This window comes from Macrotis lagotis, chromosome 1 (assembly GCF_037893015.1).
Source record: "Macrotis lagotis isolate mMagLag1 chromosome 1, bilby.v1.9.chrom.fasta, whole genome shotgun sequence".
NCBI lineage: Eukaryota > Metazoa > Chordata > Mammalia > Peramelemorphia > Peramelidae > Macrotis > Macrotis lagotis.
This window is the reverse complement of record NC_133658.1, coordinates 912,082,441-912,098,898: the sequence shown is the minus strand read 5'-3', so window position 1 is coordinate 912,098,898 and position 16,458 is coordinate 912,082,441. Positions and strand designations below refer to the sequence as shown.

The 16,458-nt window shown below is 42.4% G+C and overlaps 1 protein-coding gene and 1 pseudogene across 1 annotated transcript in view; both read right to left on the bottom strand.

Moving 5' to 3' along the window:
* The window catches only part of LOC141509775 (uncharacterized), a 38,398-nt gene extending 26,184 nt beyond the window's left edge, over window positions 1-12,214 (bottom strand). Inside the window, 1 exon segment of the mRNA XM_074219565.1 lies at window positions 12,177-12,214. The gene's annotated coding sequence lies outside the window, so the exon portion shown is untranslated.
* Window positions 1,368-8,255, bottom strand: LOC141508970 (AP-2 complex subunit mu pseudogene; annotated as a pseudogene).
* Window positions 12,215-16,458: the final 4,244 nt, after the last annotated feature.

Genomic DNA, 16,458 nt, shown 5'->3' with positions numbered 1-16,458 from the left:
AAATACTGGTTGATCATTACAATAATCAAAGTGATGCCATATGTCAAATTGTGGGATTTACACTATCATTATTGTTATCAATTAGCAACCTGATTTTATTCATTGCACATTACTTTATAGTTCTTCCCAGGTTTCACTGAAATTTGTGACATTTATTTTCCATTCCATTCCTTTATCAAAATTTATTTGGCCATTACAGAGTATCACACCTGAGTTTCTACTTTTTATGACAAATAAAACTGTTATATATTCAAACACCTGAATCTCCCCCCCTTTTTTTGATTTGTGAGAAAATTTTCCTTGAGTCAAACACAGTGACTTTTTCAGCTTTGCAGCTTTACCAACAGTAAATTAATATGATCATTCTTCTACAGTTCTGCCAACACTGGATGTTTGGGGTTCATTTTTGCCAACTGCAAGGGTGTGGGGTAAAACTCGAGTTTATTCAATTGCATTTATCTGATTATTGGTGATTTAGAGCATTGTTTTAACTTAAATTTAATTTTAAAGTTAATGAACAATTTCTTTCTCTCTGACCTGTCCTTCCACAGGTGAAAATGGAAAATCAGAAGACAATTGGGTATTGTATCAAATACCTCATCAAGAAAAATAAATTCTGGGGCGGCTAGGTGGTGCAGTGGATAAAGTACCAGGGCTCTGGAGTCAGGAGTACCTGGGTTCAAATCCAGTCTCAGACACTTAATAATTACCTAGCTGTGTGGCCTTGGGCAAGCCAATTAACCCTATTTGCTTTGCAAAAAAAAAAAAAAAAAAAACCCTAAAAAAATAAAGAAAAAAAGAAAAAGAAATTCCTTCCAACATTTGTGATTCTTATCTTACCAATTTGAGAAAGGATCTTTCTAATTATTATTGATTTGGATTAGTGATTACAATTGTGGACCACATTTTTCTTATGGTTATTCATTTGCATTTCTTTTTTTAAAAAATTGCCATTACTCTGCCTGGATGTACTCAACTTTACAAGATAAAATTGTTTGCCTAGTCTGTCTGTACTTCATATGCCTTTATAGAATCTATATCTGGTCTTTATATACCTTTAGTATGATTAATTAATCAGGAAAACTTGATTCAAATCTTGTTCCAAGTTAATTGCAGCCCTTAACATTTGGGATGCACTGTTTGTTTTTTAATGTGATGTTAATTGCTCAGTTTATTTTCTGGGATGCTCTTCTATCCTTTTTTGGTGATGAAATCATCTTTTTGGTTTTTTTTAGGTTTTTTCAAGGTAAACAGGGTTAAGTGGCTTGCCCAAGGCCACACAGCTAGGTAATTATTAAGTGTCTGAGACCGGATTTGAACCCAGGTACTCCTGACTCCAGGGCCAGTGTTTTATCCACTGTGCCACCTAGCTGTCCCATGAATTCATCTTTTGACCAAGATTGAGAATGTAGTTTCTTCACAGTTCCTCCAATATGCTTAAAGGGGACTTTTTTCTATTTTTTTCTATTCATTTGTAGCTTATGCCAGTCTGTTTTCCATTTTTCCTAATACTTTATAGTGATTAGTAAATCCTGACTCCACAGTAGAGTTTGCTAGATTTACAGAACACAAGGGTTATTAGACTCATTTTCCTTAGAATATTATGCATCTATTCAGTTTTTCAAATTTACTTTTAAATAGTACATAACAGTTTGGATGACTGTGGTTTTGTGCCATAGTTTTAGATTTGGTCCTGCTAGGCCTCCTTCCTGGAATATTCTAAAATGCAATGGAAAGAAATATAGGAACATATTTATTTATTTATTTGTTTATTTATTTATTTTTAGGAATGTATTTTGACAGGAGCAAAGATTCTGTCACTTGACTTGGTGTCCTGGTGGTTCCTGGATTCATGTTTCAGCATCCTTACCCCTCCCCAACCCAAATCCAAGAGATTGGAAGGCTTAGAAACCAAGTTTCTAAGACACTTTCTAAGACACTTCCAAATGAGAATATTCTGGGGGAAGAATTTTTTTATAAAGAAAATTCTTTGTTCAGGCTTTCACCTTCATCAACTAGGCAAAAATCAAGAGAAAGAGAATTTTTAAAAGTTGTTTGAAAAGCTAATCATTAGAGATCAGCAATAACTAAGATGAAGTCAGTTTTAATTGATAATTTTCCTTTTAAAAATATTTTATTTTCCAATTACATGTAAAGGCAATTTTTAACTTTCACCATTTGCAAGCTTATGCGTTTCACATTTTTCTACCACCCTCCCTTCCCTTCCCTTGCCCAGGGTGGCAAACAATCTGGTGAAAGTTATACAAGTACAATTATGTTTAACATATTTGCATATTAGTCATGATGTGAATGAGGAATTAGAATTAAGGGGGGGAAAGAATCATCATCAGAAAGAAAAAGCATAAAAGAAGTTTTAAAAAGTGAATATAGTGTGCCTTGCTCTGCACTCAGAATCCATAGTTTGTTTTCTGAGTGTGGATGGCATTTTCCATAACAGGCCTCTCAGGACTGTCCTTGATCACTAAACTGCAGAGAAGAGTTGTGTCCATCAGATAAGAGAATATAATACGCATTAACAACACTGTGAGAAGATCAATTACTGATAATTTTCACGATTAGATTAAAAAAAGTAACTTTTCTTAAAAGGCAATCAGTATATTACATGTCTTGCTCACAGTCACACTGATGGCTGAAGTCAGATTTGAACACATCAATTTGAATCTACCTGATTCCAAATCCAATGCTCTATCCACTGTGCTACCTACATTTAACTTTCATAGGTGGTACAGTGAAGAGAGCACTGGGCTTGGAATCAGCAAGTCTCAAATTCATCAGTTTAAATCTATCTTGGATACCTACTAGCTGTGTGACCCTGGGCAAGTCATTTGACTCTTATTTGCTTTGGTTCCTAATCTGTAAAATGGGTTAGAGAAAGAAATGGCACACCACTACAGTATACTCACCAAGAAAACCTCAAATAGAGTCAACAAGAGTCAGACATGATTGAATAACAATACTCTAAAAATGGTTGCCCTCTTTGTCCAAGTCCAATAGAATCACAATTCAATTAACATCTATTAGGTGCCCAGCAAGTGAAAGGAATCTGAACATTTTAAGAGAGAGAGACCACTTCCAGCAAAGGTGGGAAGGGTGAAGGAGAGAGAAAATGGGGAATTATGGAAAGCTTTACCAAGATGTGGCACCTGAGTCAAGTCTTGAAAACAAAAGAGATTTCAACAAGCAGAGATAAAATGGCTGAGAAGCTTTGAGTTCATATCTAGAATGCAGGGTAATTATGAGCAAAGGCACTAAGAGGAAAGAATGGGAGGGAGAAGGCAGTAAAACATCCAAGTTGGCTTGAATGTGGATTACATGATGTTTGGTACTGGGAAATAAGGCTGTTAAGATAGCTGGAGTCAGATTACGCCTGGAATACTAAATTGGAGAGTTTCTATTTCATTCCACAATTAAAAAAGAGCCACAGAATGCAACTGAAGAACTTTGCCTTACACATAAACAGAAGAATGATGAATGAAGAGACAATTGGGGGTGGGGAGCACAGTATTAAAGCCAGAAAAGACTTCAGAGGGCCTCTAATCCAACCCTTCATTTTCATATCCTGAGGAAAACAGAAGCCCAAGAAGCTTTAGTCAGTTTGGACAGTCAAGATTGCAAGCATCAGAAATAAGATTTGAACCTGGGCTTTAGAATTCCAGTGTCAATCAGTGTTTTTTTTTCTTCACTGTACCACATTGCTTTGTACCTAACATTTTTTTCATTGAAATTTCCAGAAAATGGATTCATAAGGCATTACAATCTCAAAATTAAAATTTCTCCCAAATCCTCATCATCTTTTGGGCAATTTTTCCTTTTATATTAAATTTTTGCCCATCAAAAACTCTAGTTCCAGATAATTGGGATGCCTGCCATACCATCATCACTGATTTCTATCAGAAAAGCACAGACTTTCTAAGGAAGGATGCGGATGGGTCAGGTACTTAAAGAGTATAGGATGAGTTCAAGGAAGCCTAGTACCTCTGATGGGAAGGCTGCCAAGCCCTTTTCAGGGATGCTTTCCACCTTTAATGTCCACCTGAACCTCCTATCCCTCATGAGTGGCTCCAAGAAGCTGTAGAGTGAATGGTAAACTAGGTTGAAGACTAAATCAGGTAAAGGGTAACTGAGGGGATCTCAAACCCATCAGTAAGTTAAGGGGGTATCCACTCCAAGCATGTGAAGTCTTCCCCTGGTGGAATGGACAGATGAGAACAATTCATTTCAACAGCCATGACCACAGCTGAAGCAAGCACTGTGGAGTGTTTAGTTTGGTTAGACATTCTAGCATATCTGCTTTGTCACTTGTCTGTAACTTTGAGATAGGAATGGCAAAAATGGTATGTGATGTCTTTTGATTAGTGCCAAAATTGGATTTAAGTGAGGCAGAATTGTGTGAAGTGGTTGGTTTCACTCTGTTTTCCAAAATTATCACAGTCCAGTGACAAGACAAATTCAAGTCAACTGGTGATAACTGTAGTTGCAGCAGATGATCTTGGGATCTTCAATGTCTAACCAAACTAAACAAGGCAAATGGGGTTAAGTGGCTTGCCCAAGGCCACACAGCTAGGTAATTATTAAGTGTTTGAGACTGGATTTGAACCCAGGTACTCCTGACTCCAGGGTGGGTGCTTTATCCACTACACCACCTAGCCGCCCCAAAAGGCCAGTTTACTGAAGTTGTTTTTCAGGAATGACTGAAGAGAAGGGGAGTGCCCCAACATGAAACTGGGGTAGGTTTTGTAATCAAAACCAATCTAGTTAACAAGCTAGTCAACAAACAAAAGAAATGAATGACAGACTCATGATGATGTGTTTGCCACTTGCAGGAAAATGCCATGCCACCATCTTCAATGCCTATGCTCTTATCATGATAAACCCTGATGAAATCAAAGAAAAATTTTATGAAGATCTGGAGACCCTTATCATCATTGTACCACAAGAGGTCAAGTGTATAATTCTGGGTGACTTTACTACTAGAGTAGGCTCAGACTAACAGACATGGCAGGGAGTTCTTGGGAGGAATGAAATTGGAAACAAGAATAGCAATGGTCACTTTGAACTGAAAACTTGTGCATCTCATGACCTCATCACAAACACTGTCTTCCTTTCATCCAAATACAATAAAGCTTTCTGGATGCATCCTCACAGCAAACATTGGCATCTAATAAACTAGGTGATTATAAGGAGAAGAGACTGATGGAGTGTGAGAGTGATAAAAGACAATGTCTGACTCAGAGTGCTGGACTGGCCAGGCTCATCCTCTCTAAGCTAAATATTCAAATTCAATTGAAGCATCAGCCCCAAGGTAAATGACTTTTAGAAATTAATGTCAGGAGATTACACAAACAAATTCAATGAAACCAAGATTAAAAGGAAAGGAAAAACCGGAGGTAGGGGAGGGGGGAATTTACATCAAATATGTGTAAGAAAGGTCTCCTTTCCCAAATAGAAAAACTGAGTCAGATTTACAAGAAGACAAATCATTCTCCTCACCCCATTGAGAAAGCAATTTGATATAGATTATAAATGTGTAGTAACGCAAAACATTTTCATAATACTCATGTTTTGAAAGAAAACATAGACTCTGTATGACCATGGGCAAGTCACTTAACCCCTTTGCCTTGCAAAAACTAAAAAAAAAAAAAATAGAAAAAACAGACTCTTCCCCCTCTCCCAAAAAAGAAACCTCAAGGTAAATAGTAAAAAAAAAATAATAATAATTGCTTCAATCTGTAGTCTGAAAACCATCAGATCTTTTTTTCTGGGGATGGAGATTATTTTTACCCTTCAGAGTCATCTTGGGTCATTGTATTGCTAAGAAAAGCTAAGTCCTCCATAGCTGACCATCCTACAATATTGTTGTTACTTTGTACATAGTATATTTCTTTTTTTTTTCTTTGCTTTACAGAATATATTGGGTCGATAACTGGACAAGTCACATGTGTAGAAAATGGAGCTCACACTACCCCAAAGTAGGGACTTGAGGGGAAGAAGAGGGGGCAAAGAGATACCTGACCTTTGAAGGAGAAGCCAAGTGAAGGGGCTCTGGCAGCACTTGTGCCCCAATCCGAAGAGAGGCATAGCCACCCAAGACGCCCTGATCTAGTTTTGGTCATAAAACTCAAACAGCGTTCAGAGATTGGCTAGGATGGACAAAATGAGGATCGAGGAACTTCAGGTGTCCCAGGGACCACTCTGTTCATCCCCTTTATGGTAGGGTTGATCCAGACCTAGTATAGGGGTTTGTGCAGAGGGTGTATGGCTTTGCAGAAGAGAGACACCAATAACAAGGAGTTGGCGTGGACAGCCCAGCCTGGCTCTTCCCCAGGGTGCACCCATGTTGGTGATTAGTGAGACCATGGCCAGGCAGCAAGCAATGGATTTCATAGATATCACTGCAGCTGATATAGGGAACCTATTTGATGATATGGTTGCTATAGTTCAGCCTGAGTTAAAACACCTTTAAGTATCATACTCTTCAGGTCAGAGAGTGCAAACAGTTTTAGAGATGGGCAGCAAGATCCACTTCTTATTGTTGGTTAGGAGCAGCTCAATAAACACACTGATCTGTAATTCCTACCATGTACTTGATCTTCCACATGATGGCATTCTCATTGCCCTTGTACTTGGCATTTTCTTTCATGTGTATCACTTGAATCCCACTTGTGTTCAATGGTGTTAGGATCTGGACCTTAATTTTCTGGACCATCAAAAAAGGCTTGAAGTTGGGCTTAATCGACATCTTTGACCTCCAGTTGGTCCATCTCACCTCCCATACCAGGGGTATCAACTGAAAGGGAAGGATGATGTCCTTGATGATCTAGTACCTCATTTGCTCAAACTCTCTATGGAGGGATAAACTGAGGCTTCCTTCAGTGTCAAATTTGCTGAGCCACAGGCACTAGTGGAAGGTGCAGTCATCTATGGCAACAGACTGCTTCCCACCCTAGCCTGTCTCATCAGCTATGTCCTGTTCCTGCTTCTCAATGATGATCTTGCCATTCACACTAAACTTGCATTTAAGCATACCATTCAGATAGCTCTTCATCACAGTCTGGCCAGACAAGTGAGCACTCAACATCTGCCTTTGAGGAGAGATGAGCAGGTTGATACTCTCAAACACATCCAGGAATAGCTCATTCCAGTGATACTTGATGCTCTTGCACCACCAACCTAGCTGTCTTGTCACCTGGCTGGTGACCTAAGACTATTCCTCCTTTGCTGACTCTTTATGCCCTGCTGAGTGAGGAATTTTTTCAGAGTTCCCCTTTCCAAGTTCTGTGCGTAATCAAAGACTAGGATCTCTTCCAACTGTTCATAGGAAGTGAGAGTGATGAGTGTGAGTGTGTTCAGAGATCTGGACTGATCACAGACTCATCCTCTTCAAGCTAATTATTCATATTCAACTGAAGTGGTGGCTTCAAGTCAAAATGACAGAAAAATTAATGTCAAGAGATTAGTGCTTCTCTGAGCTGGAACTGTTTGTTGCTAACTTGAGGGGAAAGTTGAGCCAACACAGTTGGCAATGGTGGAGCAGAAAAAAAGAGTGGGCAACTTTCAGAGATTTGACATTTAGCACTGCATTTATTCATCTGGGTCAGAACATTTGCAAACATCAAGACTGGTTTATGAAAATTATAAGAAATAAAGAAGCTGCTAAATGAAAAAATGAGAACACAAGATTTACCAACAGGATAGTTCATCCATTTCTAAAAAGGCAGCATTTAATTCCATCAAAAGTAAAGAACTAGTGAAATTTAGAGAGATGCAGAATTCTTGGCTCAGTAAGAAGGCAGCTGAAATTAAGTTTTATGCTGATAGTAACAATTCAAAGTGCTTTTATGATGCCCTAAAGGTTATTTATGGGGCAAAAGTATATGGAATATCTGAGTGCTGATTGATTACACAGTGATTATTGACATGATCCTAGAGAGATGGGCTGAACACTTCTAGGGTGCTCTCAACAGACCATCATCAATCAATACTGGAACCACTGATGATTTACCTCGAATTGAAGTCAATTCCTCCCTAGCTGAAATTCTAACTGAAAAAAAAAATTGTAAATTAGGTTCCTTTCATGTGGCAAAGCACCTGGTACTGATTCTGTTTCAGATGAGATTTACAAGATGGAGGGTAGGGGAGGAGGTCCATTAATCTTACAAAAGCTGACTGAAATTTTCCATGTTACATGGCTTGAGGTTTTCTAACAGGGATTCAAAGATGCTTCCACTGTCCATCTCTACAAAGATAAAGGGACTAGATTGCCCTGTGACAATCACAGGGGTCTCTCTCTAGTCACTGCTGGCAAGATTCTTTTTAGAGTTCTCCTTAATAGGTTGATCCCTCATATGGAATATGTTCACTTACCTGGAAGTTAGTGTGGCTTCAGAAAGGGCCTAGGAATGGTCGATAAATGAGAGGAGCAGAACAAAGTCTGTATACACAATTGTAGATCTGACTAAGACCTTTCATACCATCAGTCATGAGAGCTTATGGAAAACTAAGTCAAGGGGTGGCTAGGTGGTGCAGTGGATAAAGCACTGGCCCTGGAGTCAGGAGTACCTGGGTTCAAATCCGTTCTCAGACACTTAATAATTACCTAGCTCTGTGGCCTTGGGCAAGCCACTTAACCCCATTGCCTTGCAAAAAAAAAACAAAACAACTAAGTCAAAATTTGGTAATCTAGAGAAGTCCATCAATATATTAAGTCCACCAATATTATATGCCACAGCATGCTTGTCCAGGTTCTCAATAGTGGATGATACTCTTGTCATTTCCCAGGCAACAGTGCTCCCATGCTTTTTTCAGATATGTTGTTAAATGCCTTCACTTAGGATGAACTTCAAGTCAAGATCGAAGGGAGAGTTGGTGCATGATTTTCTCTCTGCAGATGATTTTTCACTCAATGCAGCCTATGAAGCTGAGATGCAACAAAGGATTGATTGTCTACTGCTTGTGCTAATTTTGGCTTAACAATTAACACCAAGAAAACACAGGTGCGGGGCAGCTAGGTGGCACAGTGATTATAGCACGGGCACTGGAGTCAGGAGGACCTGAGTCCAAATCCAGCCTCAGACACTTAATAATTGCCTAGCTGTGTGACCTTGGGCAAGTCACTTAACCCCAATGCCTTTAAAAATAAAATTAAAAAAACAAACACAGGTGCTCCATCAGGCAGCACCACACCATTCATATGTGGAACCATCAGTTACAGCATATGGATAAGTTTTGAATACTGTGGATAAATTCACTTACCTTGGTAGAGTACTTTCCAGAGAAGTACACATTGATAATGAAGTTGACATTTGCATTGCCAGAGCTAGTTCAGTACTTGGGAGGCTCAGAAAGAAAGTATGGGAGAGAAGAGGTATTAGACTGACTCCAAACTGAAGGTCTATAGAGCTATTGTGCTGATCATAGTGTTGTATGCTTGTGAAACCTAGAGTTTACCAGTGTCATGCCAGGAAATTTTAACACTTCCATTTTAATTGTCTTAGGAAGATTTTCTAAAGATCAGCTGTCAGGATATCAGACACTGAGTTCCTTTCTAAAGCTTAACTACCTAGCATTCAAATATTTCTCCAGAGAGTGCAACTTTGATGGGCTGGCCATATTGTTTGAATATCAAATGAAAGTTTACCAAAAGACTAGTGATACAAGGACTCTCTTAGGAACTTTGATTGTGTTACACAGAAGACACTGGCACAGGACTTCCAGAGAGGGTAAGCAAAATAAAGTTGTAGAAGCTCAAAAGAAATGCAAGATGAGTAAATTTAGAGAATCCACCAAAAATGTTCACATGGACTATTTATCCTTGATCTGTAGTAGAGCATTCTGAGCTCATTTTGGTCTGATCAGTCAGTCAGGCACATTGGTCATCTTTGATAATGAAGGACAAGAACCAACCAACTTAAAGACAGGCAAATGGGAGCCTGAAGGGAATTGGGCAGAGGAGTTAAATTTCTATCCTTCCATATCCCAAACAGCTCAATTGTAGTGAAATTCAGAGATCTTAAAATTACACGACTCCCTTTTTCAAGAGCTCCCTACAAGAGGTTTTTAAGCCATAAAACTTATTTGTCTTCTCTCAGGTTTTCCAACACAGATCTGCAGACAATAAAGCAACCTACTGTGACTCCACATAAAGAACTGAACAAGTGATAAAAAGGAATCAGACAATGCTCATTAGTAAGATACTGACAAGGCACCAGATGTTTGTCCTTTGTTCTGGAAGAAGACCATGGCATCAGGAAGGTGATACCATGGATAAGCATGTGAACTGGATTTGAATGGGGGGTGCTGTGTTAAGACACCAGTCTTACTTTCTCCTCTGAAGTCATCTGGATCAAGTGGTCAGAAATGAATCTGGAGGACAAGAGACAGCTCTGCATGTGAGGCAATCAGGGTTAAGTGACTTGCCCAAAGTCAGGCAGCTAGTATCTGAGGCTGGATTTGAACTCAAGTCTTCTTGACTTCAGGGCTGGCACTCTGCACTGTGGCAGCTAGCCACCCTAGATTAGTCACCTAAGAAGAAGTTATCTTCAGGGGCAGCTAGGTGGAGAAAGGAGGACCTGAGTTCAAATTTGACCTCAGGCACTTAATAATTATCTAGCTGTGGTGATCCACTGCCTAGCAAAAACTCAGAAAAAAAGAAGTTATCTTTTAAAGGAAATACTATCACCACCTATCCAAATATTTGGAACATATGGTATTTCCCCATTTCTAGAAAGAATCTACTCCTCAGCTCCCAGTTCTGACCTCCTGTCAGATTCTCCTGCTGCTGTCTACTGAAGGGCTTCAGGGGTTCGAGCTAACATGAATGAGTTCATTTAAAAGACTAACTCTTGATCCAGAAGAATTTAGGGACAAAAAAATGATTAGTTACCCATTAGTGTGGGTATTTAAGTGATAAGGAAATTGAGCAGTAGGAGAGATTTCTTGGAACTTTGGTTCCTTAAGAAAGCATCAAAGGGGGTGGCTAGGTGGCACAGTAGGTACAGCACCAGCCCTGGAGTCAGGAGTACCTGAGTTCAAATCTGACCTTAGACACTTGGTAATTACTTAGCTGAGTGGCCTTGGGCAAGTCATTTAACCCCATTTGCCTTGCAAAAACCTAAAAGGCCAAGAGAGCAAGGCAAGACTTTTAAAGAAGGGTACGGTGACAGATGGTGATGGACATGGGGCAATGGGGCGGAGATAGAGTAGAGTTAGAGAAGGATCCAGGAGTAGTTTACACTTGGCTCGCTGATATCCTAAGGGGTCATTTTAGCACCTTCCAGGGGTGTCAGTAAGACAGACTCTGGGGGTGAGTTTGGACCCCTTTCTGGTCATTTCTATAGCTTAGGAAGAGAGGAGGTAATCTGGGATACAAAGATGGGGGGAGTGGGCTAACAAGATGAGGTAACCACGGACCCTTGCAAGAGGGCCCCAGCTTCACCCTCGGCTAGGGCAGGGCCTGCTGTTCTGCTGAGAGGAGCTTTTCTTGTGCCTGGGGGGGGGGGGCAGACTTCCCTGAGGTTCAGTGACCTCAGCACCAGGCCCCAGCCCTGACCTCCCCCCAAATCCTCTCGGGGTGCACCATCCTGGACTGCGGTCACGTGGATGCTGGGGAAGGAGGGGTGACAGCCCACAAACACGTGCTAAACTCGGGGGCCACCCCCTCCGGGGGCGCCCGGCGAGGCGGGAAGGGGCCGGCGCGGGGTCTCTGCCGCAGCGAAGGCCTCACAGCTCGGCCCACTCGGGGCGTGGAGAAGGGCTCAAGGCCTCCTCCTTAACTTTCACCTGGAGCCGCTGTGGCCACGCGAGCAGCATCGGCCGCCGTCCGTGCTGCGGGGCCGCGCCGGGGCGGTGGGCTGGGGAGCCCGGCTCCGGGGGCCCCGGGCTCCGAGGACCCCTGCTCCGGGGGCCCCTGCTCCGAGGACCCCGGCTCCGGGGGCCCCGGCTCCGAGGACCCCGGCTCCGGGGGCCCCGGCTCCGAGGACCCCGGCTCCGGGGACCCCGGGCTCCGAGGACCCCGGCTCCGAGGGCCCCGGCTCCGAGGGTCCCGGCTCCGAGGGCCCCTGCTCCGAGGACCCCTGCTCCGGGGGCCCCTGCTCCGGGGGCCCGGGCTCCGGGGGCCCCTACTCCGAGGGCCTCGGCTCCGGCCCCGCTCCACTCACCTGGGCGCCCTCAGTCCGCCTCACTGGCTCTGCCCAGGGGCCCACGGGCGGTGGCGGGAACCGGAAGGGGCGGGGCGAGGAGACGCAGGAGCCCGCCGCGGGGCGCTCTGGGAGTTGTAGTCCTGGTGGGGAAGGGGGCCGGGTGGAGCCGCGGGAGGGGGGCGCCCAAGGAGGCGGGGCCGAGCGCCTGCCCCGCCCCCGGCCCGGCCCCGCCGAGACAGGTGATGGACGTGGACGGGGAGGTCTACGCCGCTGGCGTCCTCCGGTCTACACCGCTGAACCCTTCCCAACCCCTTTCATTCCTGACGCCTCCTGCGGCGCCCCCAAGTCCGGCGGGGGTGGGGCATCCCCGAAGTCAGCACCGGCCGGAGGCTGAGCCCCAGGGTCACCCCCGAATAACTGTTTGTTGGCGGACTGGCTGACCTGCAGAAGAGCACGCGGGCGGAGGAGAGCCTGGCCCGGGGTGGGGCTCTGCACCCCATCTCCTCTGGGGGGGCCGGGGGCCGAGCCGAGGACTGGAGGGGGGCGGGGAGCCCCGTGTCCGGGGTCCGCGGCGGAGAAGGGCCGCTGTCCAGCGCGCGGTGCTGACCCGCCCTGCAGTGACCGTGGCCTCGGAGCTCCAGGCCCTTGTGTCTCTAGGGAGGGAAGCGAGGCAAGAAGGGCCTTGTCCTAATGAGGGCCTGAGATCGGAACCCAGGGAGATGCCCCCCTGCCCTCAGGCCCCTGCCCGCGCCCCTCTGCACCCCCATCCGCCCACTCTACCCGTTCTGCCCATCGCCCACCTCCTGGTGACACGTGAGAAAAACAGGCTTAAAAACATTCACCGACTACTCATGTTTGGTGTGGAGACGTGGGCTCTGACTGGATCCAGATCTCTTCCCATGCCTGGGGCTGGGAAGAAGATAAAGGCTGTTTTTTAGAGGGAGGAGTTAGGGGTAATGGAGAGACAGGGGCCCTGGCTCACTGGCATCTCTGACACCCCTTTCACAAACTCGCTATTTCAAGAGACTGGGAAGCCCTCAACTCCTACCCTCTTGGCCACCAGAGACTTTGAGCCTTTATCATAAAGTCAAAGGGAGGGGTTAGACACCTGGATTTAGAATTTTAATGCTTATGATCAATATTTTTTCCAAATATTATAGCAGAAAACTCCATTTTGGGAGAATTGGTTGTTTTTTATGATCTTGACAACCAATAATTAAAATAATATTAAAACTTTTTCTCTCTATTCCCTCATTCAGGGACCAGTCCTTGTAAGTCTCTGAAAGACACTGATGATAGATAAGACTGCCCAAATCCATTCGACAATAGGCTCTTGATTTGGGGTGGGACCTTAGCCAATTAGAAGTCCTTACCTCTGTTTCCCTAAAGCATCAAGTCTATGACTTTATACCCCCTCATTGGAGTTTAGGGTAGCCCAGCTTATGAAGGAGAAAATCAGCCAGAATGATCTGGATGGAGATGGATTCCTTTGTTCATATTGCTGGAAGAACCTCAATCTCATGGACAAATCCAGTTATCAACAGGAGAGGCTGAAACTTTTAGTCCACCTCATTAATATGCCCACCTTCTCATTAATTATTCACCAATCAGGGCTGATTTTCACCTGCTGGGGCCTCTCCTGTGCCAACAGTTATTTAAACATTCAGTGATTACCAAGAGAAATCACTGACTATAAATTTATTATTAGCTAAGCTAATTAATAAATTGATTTTTAATTACCCAGAAATTCTCTTGCAAGTTTTTCATTCAGTTCAATTTCACATAATTTGTTGTGAATGAAACAAAACTTGTATCCCTTTGCTTAATAAACCAGAGAATTCTTTTACTCAAAGCAAAATAAGAAATCAGGTGATACAGAAATAAGTCTTTACTTTCTTCTTTGTTTTTCTTCATTTTTCTACTATTTCATTTAAAATTAGAAAACATAAAATTACCATCTAGAAAATGTATCCACAGCAACTAACATTAGAATTTGAAGACTTTATTGATTTATTTAGTGCCATTTTTCAAAAGTATCTACTAAATACACATTTCACAAGGAATCTTTTGTTATAAAATGAATGTTTCTCCTTTATTTCTTTCAGCAAGAAAAGGAGTCATTTTAAATTTTAGCTAACATTCCCTTCAAAGTATGAGAAAGCCAGCTGATTTCTCAGTAAAATAGGAGAGTGCAATGTTCCGCCTTAATATACAATTTGCTTCAAGTAGCTTTCCTTTTAATGAACTGACTTGCGGGTGGGTTTTTTTTTTAAGTAAAGTTACTTTTCTTACATCATGATTGAAATTAAGGTAATCTGAGACACAATGTTCTAAACAGGATCATTTTATTGTTACTAGCAATTACCAAACAACTGGCATCTTTAGCTCCTTAATCAATCAAAAAAGTCCTTGAGGAGGAGTTCACAAAAGTTTTTATAGTTTAGGGGAATACAGAAAATGAAAAGCTAGCATCATTGATCAGACATTATGATTGGTTATAGGAAGGCAGTATTACATTCATGGGCAACAATATGATTTGCTGGAAATTTGGGGGCTAGCAACAATCACTCCTTTCATCCTATTCCTGAGAAAGGTTCATTGTTTGAGTCCACCTGCAAGGACAGTTAAAGTGGACCTGAAAGGAGAAAATATCTAGCTGAGTCTGTTGCCTTAAGGCAGCTAGAAATTCATCCTTCCTTCTACTCCAATTTCTTATTCTCTTAACCACTCCTGCTTCTAAATGGACTCCCCTTCCTCCCCCCACCCAAGTTCACAATACGGACTATAAATTATTCTGAACCTCATGACCTCTCAAGCCTCTCTAAAAAAGAAATTGTCTCAGGCATAAAGAAATGGATGTATTCTCCATATCTAAGATACCAAGAATCAAAAAAAAGATTATATCCAAGAATTAATGTTTAACTCATTATCACTCAGATCCCCTTCTCCCATCATCCACTATGCTCCTGTCAGCAAGGATGCCCAAGTCAACTTACCTCCTAGGCTTGCAATAAAATGCAACCCCACAACCTGTCCCCTTCCTTTCAAATGCTATGTGGATCCAAATGCCAAACTAGAGGGATTAGCTGCGGAGCACAGAATTACATTGCTGTGATGCTAAATAGTTTGACTTGGATTCAGGTAGAGAAGCAAGGGCTAGGACCTAGGCTATATATTAATAAAAATAAACAAAAAAGGGGGGCAGTTAGGTAGCGAAGAGGATAGAGCATCAGCCCTGGAGTCAGAATGACCTGAGTTCAAATCCATCCTTAGACAATTAATAATTACCTATGTGACCTTGAGCAAGTCTTAACCCCATTGCCTTGCCAAAAAAAATCAGCAATGAGTAACAACTGTGTGGTACTGACTCTAGAACAGAGGGCTTCTCAGATTCTGCTTCAAGCCCAGTCTGAATCCCGTAGAGGGATAAGGGAAGGATTCCCAAGTAAAAGGGGATCCCTCATTTCAGTCACTTTGAAATAGCAGAGTTTTCCAGCTGCTTTGGTTTATAGTGCCTGAATCCATCAGCAATATATTGGAAATCTTCAGGAGGCACGTCTGGGGTGTCAGTGGTTAGTTCTCAACACAGGTCATGTGAATGAAAAACCTAGATGAGAAAGTAGGGAATTTTGTGCCCATTCCAGAAAAGCATGTATCCAGCTCCAACTTTGATTAAGCCTGACCTTCATTTGCCAGCCTTGTTTCACTCAGGGCCATTGATTGAATAGTATACCTGTGGAGTTCTCCTGTAATAAGAGCTATTCACCTTTTAGCTTCTTGGATCCACAGGTGAGAGATGCATGTCAGGTGCACCACAAAGGTGGAAAGCAGTCCTGAAAAGGGCTTTCATTTCAGAGGGTGAGGTCTGAACACACTCTACATCCCAATGGACTTAGAAATTCTGATAAGAAAGTTATTGAACTAATAAACAAAGCTAAAAGTTGATTTTATGAAAAAGCAATAAAAATAGACAAACTTTTGGTTAATTTGATTAAAAAAGGAAAGAAAACCAAATTATGAGTATCAAAATGAAAAGGTAAACTCATCACCAATGAAGAGGGAATTAAAGTAATAATTTGGAGGTATTTTGCTTAGTTGTATATCAATATACCTGGCACTTCTTAATTGCCTAGCTGTGTGGCCTTGGGCAAGTCACTTAACCCCATTACCTTGCAAAAATTAAAAAAAAAAGAATATCAAGGCAATTAATGAAAAAAATGCAAGGGAAGTGAGCCTAACTGTACCAGATCTAAATTATATTATAAAGCAGCAGTCATCAAATCTGTCTGGTGCTGGTAAA